Source organism: Amphiura filiformis, chromosome 19 (assembly GCF_039555335.1).
Source record: "Amphiura filiformis chromosome 19, Afil_fr2py, whole genome shotgun sequence".
NCBI lineage: Eukaryota > Metazoa > Echinodermata > Ophiuroidea > Amphilepidida > Amphiuridae > Amphiura > Amphiura filiformis.
The window spans coordinates 55,835,707-55,845,630 of NC_092646.1; the positions used below are offsets into that span (position 1 = coordinate 55,835,707).

Here is a 9,924-nt window from a genome sequence, read left to right on the forward strand (position 1 = left end):
AAAATGTTCCCTAGTCGTGAGATTTGTTGTCACCGAGCCACATACCCCTTACAGATGTCCAAATAATGCAATTGTAAGATTTTACCCCCTTAATGACCTTTGACCCCATTTCTGTGTGGAAGTTATAGGCGTGTGGTATAGCCGATGCATATGTGCAAATGACGTCATTGTGATATATAATATGTGGCAGAAGAAGCATTTTGAAGGTATTTGGTTAAATAGCAGAAATGCCCCTTTAGTGACCTTTGACCCCAAAGAAAGAATGTAACGGCTAGGTAAATATTGTGATTACTCACTAACGGACGACGGCTTATCCAGATACCCCCACCGGAGTATTGTTACTTCAGTGCATTGACCCTCCTCTACTTTGGCTATTGTTCCTTCAAAATAGAACTGATCTGTAAGTAATTAATAGGTAAACCAAAACGCAAAACATCAAAGGTACCGGCTTGCTTGTATTGTTGATACTAGTGCCTATGTGCGTATTGTACGCCTGCACTACTAGTACGGATTGATAATATTTTCTACGCTGGGGCGACTCCATTGGGAAAACACAAGGTTGGGCGGGTGGAAATATTAAGCTCTTGTGAATCATTCTATTGCTGATTTATGCGATAAACGTTCATCATAATGTATAAAAATAGTATTTTATAATATTAATAATTTGATGATATGATAGATTCGTTATTGTGCTCAGCGTCAACATGGTTTTATATCAGCAAGCCTAACTTTCATTGGGTACACTAACTCTAAGTTAATCTTAATCTGATCTGATCGTCCTAGGACAGGCTACAGATACAAATCCTACCTATTTGTAACTTTCAGCTCCGAAGGCGCACTGCCAGTTATAAGGTGTTTACAGTAGGTGTCACTGTGTTAAAACTGTAAGAGTTCTGAATATGAGAAATATTCCGCCCAAAATATGGCATTTACCCATTGAAAACTGTGTAATAGATAATTAGTGTACTGAACCTTGCACTCGCACTGGGCCTTCGGCTTATCCACGCATGGTATTGTCTCCGCTTCCCCAATAATTGGTATTATTAAATTACTTGATAAAATAATTAACGATTTTGTATGTTGGTGTGTGTCGGGGAGGGAGTTGTGTTACGAGAGACAATAATATCACACCTTGATAGCTCCTTGTTCCTGAGTACATGAAACTTCAAGTTGTATTCGGAAACCATGAATATACGTACACTAGCAGGTGGCATTTATGAAAGATCATAGGACTGTTCAGTGGCGCATGCAAGACTTTGGGGGGGGGGGTAGGGGCAAGGAGTCAAGAGGGGTAAGGCCAAATTTAACGCAGCAGTTAGGTAAACAAAATGTCAAACGAATATCTCTGAATATAGCTTTTAAGAGAATGGGACAAAGGTTATCATTTTGGACTAAAGAGAGCACGCAGTGCCATTGACTGGAGAATTCGCATATCGATCTGAGTACAGTGACGTCATATATAGTTGATTTTGTATCTGCTTCAAATGACCTTTGACCTTTCAAATGCGCTGGCTAGCCCTGCGTTGTTACACAAAGTATGCATTACGCTGCCCACACACTTTTGTATTGAAAGTGTATAGGAGTTGCAAGGACCTGTTATTGTACATTTTAGTAATTTAAACCATCGTTTACCGTCATCATCTTTGATAACCACAGTTGCATCCGTTGAACAGATATCCACATTATCTACAGCATCCGTAAGCGTGTAAAGCCTCAATTGGAAGCATTCATCGGTCTCTTTTATTTGGTCGTTGATAATCGGAATGGTTTCAGTGACAATTGTCTGACCGGGTCCAAATAAAATTGTGGTTGGGGAGCTTTGTAACCCAGTGTAATCCTGCCCTGCTTTGGCATCTACATCAGCTGTAGTAAGACCTGTGATAATAAAATATATTAATTTATAAAAAGGTTCTATTTTTAGTTTAGAAGAGGCTCATGGAAACGACACCAATTTTGCACAAAATAGAAACCAGGTCCGACCACCGGTTTTGATAGTGCGAGAGGCTCAAGCGGCTGACATTCTCTGTTACCTACCTATGCATGTCCATTGGAAAGACGTTACTATACTCTCATCTTAGGGGCTGTGCAATTACGAACCCGGGGAGGGTAAAATTGTGGGTAAGCGATTTTTGGCACGCCGAGAGGAGACAAGTATTTTTGGCACGCCGTTTGGAAATCCCCCTGCTCATAATTATTGCACAGCTCCTTAAGGGGTGGGGTATGAGCGTTTGGACAGTATTTATTGTGGGACATTAGAGCACATCAGATATATCGAATTGCATTCTGAATACGAAGAATGTCCTTCTAATATCAAATAATTTGGATTTTTTTAAATTCGCAATGTAATACACATTTTATGGCAAATGATTAAAAATTGATATTTTTTATATTTAACAGTACTCGAAGTAAACTTTATAAATCTGATGATTTATTCTTAAAGTGTATGTAGGTGGGATGAAAAGCCGATGATCAATTGAAAATTTTGACCTTTCGTATTGAAGATATGGATTTTTTTCCCAAAACAGCAAAAAAAATTAGGTCTTTTTGGAAAAAAATCCATATCTTCAATATGAAAGGTCAAAATTTTCAATTGATCGTCGGCTTTTCTCCCAGCTACATACACTTAAGAATATATCATTAGATTTATAAAATTTACTTCGAGGACTGTATAAATATATCAAAAATGTGAAAAATATCAAATTTTAATAATTTGTCATAAAATTTGCATTATTTCGTGAATTTAAAAAAAATTAAAATTATTTGATATCAAAAAGACATTCTTTGTATTCAGAATGCAATTCAATATGTCTGATGTGCTCTCATGTCCCACAAAAAATACTGTCGAAACGCTCAAAACGCTCATTCCAGATCCCTTAATGCTTTTGGGATAAAGAGAGAAAGAGATGAGCATGATATTTTTAATCCGTTTTTTTTGTTTAAGCTGAATTTTCAACTTTTAACCTCATATTATCTTGTCAATTTGGTCAAATAGGCAAGGTTTGGAAAATAAACAAACAGAAACGAAACACATTTTATACCAATCTGAACAGCATCCTCTACATTTCCCGATCGCAATAGGGTGACCCTCACTGCTGATGAAGACTCGAGGACAGATGCGGCTGGTGCTGCAAACTCGACACAACTTCCTATAGCAGACAATAAACATTGTTATTTCACATCAGCTTTATTCTGCCTTTAGGTCGTGTAGTTACATAAATACGGTAATGTATAATCATGTTATTAACACCACTAATTAACATCTGCTGGCGTTCGCATTGAGCGCCGCATACAAATAATGGTGTCTGAGACCCGGGCCCATTTCTATATACATCTGGTGTTTCATGTAGTGGCTATAAAGTGACGTCATTTAATATTTGCTTAAATTACCATAAGGCTATTCACAAAGAATATTGACAACTTACTTTTCGTACTACTATCGTATATGGTGACAACAGTCGTGTAGGGTTTACTGATAACATCGTTCTTGCCAGGTACTACATCAATGGATAATTCAAAAGTTTCAGGATCTTCTTTGGAAGCATCAGAGTTGATATCAATAGAGACTGGTATGATGGTATCGCCGTCATCAAAGTTGACCGATAACGATGCTGGACGCGTATAATCAAGACCACTCTGAGCACTAATGGCTCTTAAGGAAAGTCCTAGAGGAAATAAAAGATAACACTTTTATATAGCGCATCTACGTCGAGAACGGTACGCTTGGAAACAACAGGAACAATGGAATAAAATAAAAAGACAATTAATGCATAAAACTGAGTCTTGAGAGACTTCTTAAAAGTGATGGAATCAGAGTTTCTGACAGAAGATGGGACTAACTCAACGATAAAGGGGATAGTGTATAGCCTAAAGGCATAGCATGCTGAAAAGAAGGACATTTTGGCTACATTGTATAGGGTACATTCTCCGATAAAGTGTTCAAAATGCCAAATATGTGTCGCCCATAGTTTCAAGTCGTATTCAGACTCGTTTCTTCAGAAAGAAATAACTTTTATTAATATAACTTATACTTAGGAGTTGCTTTTAAAAATGTGTGAAGCTAGAGGTTGTAACATGCCTAGAAAGTATAAAACAATAAAGCTGATTATGCATGTCCATTGTTTTCCTCCATGTCGCCAACCAAGGTGTGTTTAGTATAACGTGTCCCTGCTCTCTAAACATGCGCGCATATAATGGATTATAGGTACTTTTCATTAGCTGGTATCATGCCCTAATTATAAAGTATAAATCATCACAACACAGATTATTAAATTTTTCCAACAGGTCTTTCAGACTATGTCGTCAATATTGTTCACAGATACGTTACCATATTTCTAATGGATAACAATCTGTGAAAATAATTGGCTAGATGAATGTTCTCATATGTGATGGATCAAACAGGCTCCATAGTTATATTATATATATGGAACAAAACACAATGGTTTCAAAGTAAAAAAAATCAGGTCTATTAATGGCAAAAAGTCCTGACGTTACGTTCATGCCTTCACAGATACGTTACCTAAATTCTACTCTCCTCGAAAAAAACGATGTGATAAATTAAGCCAAATACCATACCAGACTTTAGTACATTGGGTGATGACTGATCAAGTATGTGTATTAAGTCGGTCAGTTTTACACTTGCACGATTAAGACAAAGATGGGAAAGGGTTTCACAGATACGTTACCACTGATACGTTACCCCCAATACGTACAAGTAATATTGCTCAAAAATGAAATATTGTTGAAAAATCACCCATGCATTGTTTTGTGTTCTTAAACTATTTTATGAATTCTTTGTGGTTGGCATTTTGTCATTCCCGAGACCAAACTTGGACGCTTTAACGGAGAATGGGCCATATAGGTCGTTACGATGTTGATTAGCAAGTTGCCTGGGTTAATTAATATTAGGCTGACCTTATCAAGTAAAATGAGTAATTTGGAAATACATCTCTTTTCATTACAATCATTATAAATTCACGTATCGTAGCAAGGTGCTATAAAACATCTCATCGAAACTGGGCTAAAGGTTTCAACACTGTACACATAGGAAGGCGAGGGCAATAAACGGATGCAATACAAACATAATGTATATCTAATGAAAAAATTAACAATGTAACAAAGTCATAAATTAATTTCACATGATCGCTTCAGAATCATTGTTAACGTTAGTAGTAAGCGTCCGCGATTTTTCTTTACAAACCCGCAACCTACACTACCCCAGCAAACACAAAAACGTTTTTTAAAACGTTTAAATAAGTTATATTTTGGGTTTTGGATTGGGTAAAACGTTTTAATAACATTAAAATGTCGGGCTATATAAAGGTCATGAAATCGTTTTAAACATTGTATGAAAACACACTACAACAATATTTTTAAAATGTTTTCGAAATGTCATGATTGTAAACTATTTTTGCAAACATTTTTGGCCAAATACTTTGTCAACACTTAAATAACATTATGTTAAAATATTTGCACCCAGCAAACACAGAAATGTTCTTAAAATGTTTTTTACAAAACGTTTTAATAACATTTAAATGTCGGGTTATATGAAGGTCGTTAAAAACGTTATTGTAAATATTTTGGGCAAACATTTTTTGCAAAATATTTTTTCAACCCCAAAATAACATTCTGTTTAGAATGATTTGTACCAAGTTTTCAAAAATGTTTTTGGTATGTTATTAAAACGTTTCTATACCCTTTATATAACCCGACATTTAAATGTTTTCTGTAAAACATTTGTGTTTGCTGTGCAGTAAATTACCAACAAATGTTATTTAATGTTATGAAAACGTTTTATACCATTAATGTACCCTTTATATAACCCGACATTTAAACGTTTTCTGACAACCTTTTATAACCTTTTGCGAATGATGTCGAAAACGTTTTGTGTTTGCTGGGACTGTTCTTACATTATCCTAGCTTTGCACATTTCAGTGTTCTATCCTTTTCACAGTCGATGTCCTACGCAAAGAACACCACAGCTCACAATTGTAACAAACACCTAAGTGCCCAAAGCGTTCCATACTCTCTTTAGGGATATGAATTCGAGCCCAGTGCAATAATTAAGCCACATTTTCCGAGGGCCATTTGGGCCATTGGCATTAAACCTTTGTGGGGCCTTAAACATTTTTGCAGACCAGAATATTGTGGAGCATTTAACATTTTTGTTGACTCAAATAAAACTTTAATTTTATTAAATGATTCAATTGAAAAGTTGTCGAGGAGTGTGAAATGGATATTTGGACGATTACAAAGATACATGTATGGTCGACGGCGGCCGACCTAATATTATATAATTATATCATTTAATACGTTTTGCTGACTTGGGTGTCAGAATTTTTAGCAGCTTTCGGTAGCGATTTATCAGGACGTGGTGATTTTTGAGGGCATTTGGCCTGCGGGCCCGCCTTATTTTTGGCGCCGGATGAGCCTATATGTATTCGTCTCAGGGTCCTCCTATTAATCATCTGAAAACGCAAGGGAAGAGTCATACTAAAAATGGAGGAGTCATATTATTACACAAAAATAGAAGAGGTCATAAAATTATCTATCAAAATTTTCGCGCATTCTTTGTGCTTACAATTACAATGTTCACGCGTTACGTTACACGCGCCTTTCCTACAGGAGACACATTTCTGTGACATTTTTTTTTTTTAGATAAGGGGGCCATAAAAATTGGCTTTTGTCTAACACACGCGTCACGTCACGTCACGTCACGTCACGTCACGTCACGTCACGTCACGTCACGTTGAAATGTTATCAAAAGTTCATAATAAATTATTAACTCCACAATTACCCTTATCTCCCTACGTGATAAATAGTCCGTGAAATAGTCCATGGAATTCCAGCTTTTCATCAATGCCGCAAAGCACAGCAAAGCTTCAATGAATAAAATAATCGGGATTGCTGGAACTACTTTTAAACCACAGCCCGTATCCTAGTTTAGTGTAGCCTCTTTTGCAGGCGGTGCGTTTTCGCTTTTCTCAAACTATGAGTGTGATAAAAACACGAGTAGCCTGCGACGGAGGCTACGTACAGTGCGTACACCACTAAATAATGCTCCCACTGAAACACACGTGAAAATGGCCTATCAAAACAAAATAAGCTACCTCATTCGCGTGTTTCAGACTTATAAAACAGGCTTGGTCACAATAATCACTGACCACCCCCATTAATGTTGTGTGACCATGACCCTAATTTGACCTTTGACCTACTTGATATGGCCAAAATGTGATTTCACGACATTTTTTTCACATGCCACAAACCTTGTGGGAAGCACAAGTGGGTAAGTGGCTACTAAGTTTCCTATATGGCTTCAAGGTCAAAGGTCATGTTCGTGGTGTGGACGGCGGTGTGAAGTTGGCGCGAAATGTTGAACTTCATTGCGTAAATGACAGCTTGTCGCCCATTTACGACCGCACAACAATAAAATCACTCCGCGTTTGTCGTGGCTATTGTGATGCGAATCGTCATCGTGGTTTAAAGCTGGTAGGACCTACATTTGTATAGGCCAATTAAATTAATAAGGAATATTTTTCATACAAATACAAGTAAATATTTTGCCATAGAAAAAGTCATTTTTAAATAAATGATCGTGTCTGGAAATTCATGGAAGGTAAAATCGCGAATCTGTTTGCCCTTTTACGTGCATTTCGATGGGGCTTATTTGGTGGTGTGCGGCCGTCAGCAATCGCCACGCCGATAACCATTTCACTGTGGGCCTGGGATAATGACGGGTTCGATGCGGAAACACCCCGGGAAAAACTAAACGAAATCGTGAACTGATCCGTATGACTTGTTTGTAACTTTTAAGAAGATATCAACGTGACGTGACGTGACGTGACGTGACGTGACGTGACGTGACGTGACGTGACGTGACGCGTGTGTTAGACAAAAGCCTAAAAATTGACCCCAGTCACCAACATATTCGTGACAACACGCAAATAGAGAATATACATTTAGAGAAACAATGGCATAGTGTAAATTGAAACAATCATGGTATCCCCATTGGGGCACATTTAAAAGTGGCTTTAATGTGTTTAAAAGCTCATTAAAGGTAAAAAGTATTATAGTTACCAATTGTTGATGGTTTAGCAGTGTTTCCACTTCTCACTACATTTAAAGTTACCGTTTCCGATTCCCCTTGAAGCGGCTCACATACAGTATAATCGTGATATTCGAAAGAGAACAGAGCTTTAAAGAAATCGAAACCGTTATCAATCGAAGGTTAGAATGTAAGTAATGTAAGTGATGCCAATCTCCTTCTTTTATAGAGCTATACATGTTGCATGTATATTCATGCAAGGAAATTTCGTCGGTCGCATCAAATATTGGCGTAGTGTGAATTTGTCAAATTTTCCGTTTCACATAGTGGCGTAAAGGATTAGAGCTACCTATATCTATAATTATTAAAGATACAGTTTAATAGTTTGAACCTTAAAATTCAAATTCAAATGGAATCGGGCCACTAAGAGATAACAGTAGTAGATTAGTATCCACTCCGTTACTATATAAAAACGCTTTGCTCATAAACGTATTTTGTCCTTCATGTACGCAACTTTAGACAAAAAGCACACAAAACTCAAAAAGAAAGAAAAAGAGCAATAAGAGAAGATGAGACAACCAGCTAATTGGGGGAATAGGTGTCTTTTCTTTTGAAAGAGGTTATGGTGGTATTGCCTCTGGTCTTGACAGGGAGAATGTTCCATAGGTGAGGAGGAGAGTTTGAATAAGTCATTGAGTGCAGGTCCTTGGAACATGAAAACGGATGCCGGTAGAGGGCGGGAGGGAGTATCAGACTTGTAGTACCCGTACCCATACTCGTACCCGTACTCGAGGCCCATGGCTCCGGACCCATACCAGTACCTGTACTCATGCTCTATTTTGAATTCGGACCCGTACCCGTACTCATGACCTGGAACTCGTACCCGTACCCATGGGTATAGTACCTGGCTACATGTAACAGTGCAGAATGTTGATGGGGCATCAATACTTTTTTGTAGGATATTCTTGTTTGGGAAACTCACATAAACTGCCGAGTCATTCCGATTGATTTTTATTATCAAAAGAAATTTGTTTATGAATGGGAAGACGGCGATAAAAACCAGGTGCGGGAGAAATATTTCTCTCACACCTGGTTTTTATCGCCGTCTTAACACATTTACTCGTTTCTGGATCGTGTATTGTAATATAGGCTATTCCAGGTGCTCCTATTTTCCCAGTGCACACTGTTGGATCATCATCAGGACGATAAAAGAGTTTAACAGCAAAAACTTCTGGCCCTTCAATCTGGTCGTCGCAGTTAATGGTAATGTCCACAGTGGCCGTTGTGTCACCAGCGGCGAAACTGATATCGCCTTTATCGACCACTGTGAAATCATTCGGTGACTCCGCTGTGAGAGACATTGTAGAATACTCTGAAATGGAAATATGACGGGTGGATTAAAAGTGTTAACATTAGAGCGTTCGGAAATGTTTTGTCTTCTCCCTGACCCACTTTCTAAAGCTCGAGCAAGTGTGCAGTTTGACACTTCTTCGCCCAGTCAATTATCGAATAATTTTATTATTAATGTTGGTTAATTAAGCTGTTCTAATCCTGTATGGGATAAAGGAAGACACTTTATCCCAGTGTCGAGGAGCTTAAAACTACCTTTTGCCAGCATTTTGGCACTTGTGCCAACTCTTTCCATCTATGCTGGATTTTCTCCAATTGGGTACTTACACCTTGTCCCATTTTGGATGCTCCTACCTACACTACTCTATTTTTTTTTCATCTTTCAACCTGTTTACTACCTTCTCTACCTTATAACTTCCTTTTGCAACACAGCTGGTTAGGAAAGGTGAGCCAATTTAGTTGGCTTGGTAGCTTGTTTTTTGTCTGGTGTTGTTTTTGGATTGGAGCTTTCGTCCTAAGTTTCGTAGAGGATG

At 37.8% G+C, this 9,924-nt stretch overlaps 1 long non-coding RNA gene across 1 annotated transcript; it reads right to left on the minus strand.

Moving 5' to 3' along the window:
* Positions 1-293: 293 nt before the first annotated feature.
* Positions 294-3,592, minus strand: LOC140140803 (uncharacterized). The gene is made up of 4 exons (XR_011857293.1): positions 3,423-3,592; positions 3,039-3,146; positions 1,633-1,875; positions 294-398 (listed from the first exon to the last, which is right to left on the minus strand). It is a non-coding gene; the product is annotated as an uncharacterized lncRNA (long non-coding RNA).
* Positions 3,593-9,924: the final 6,332 nt, after the last annotated feature.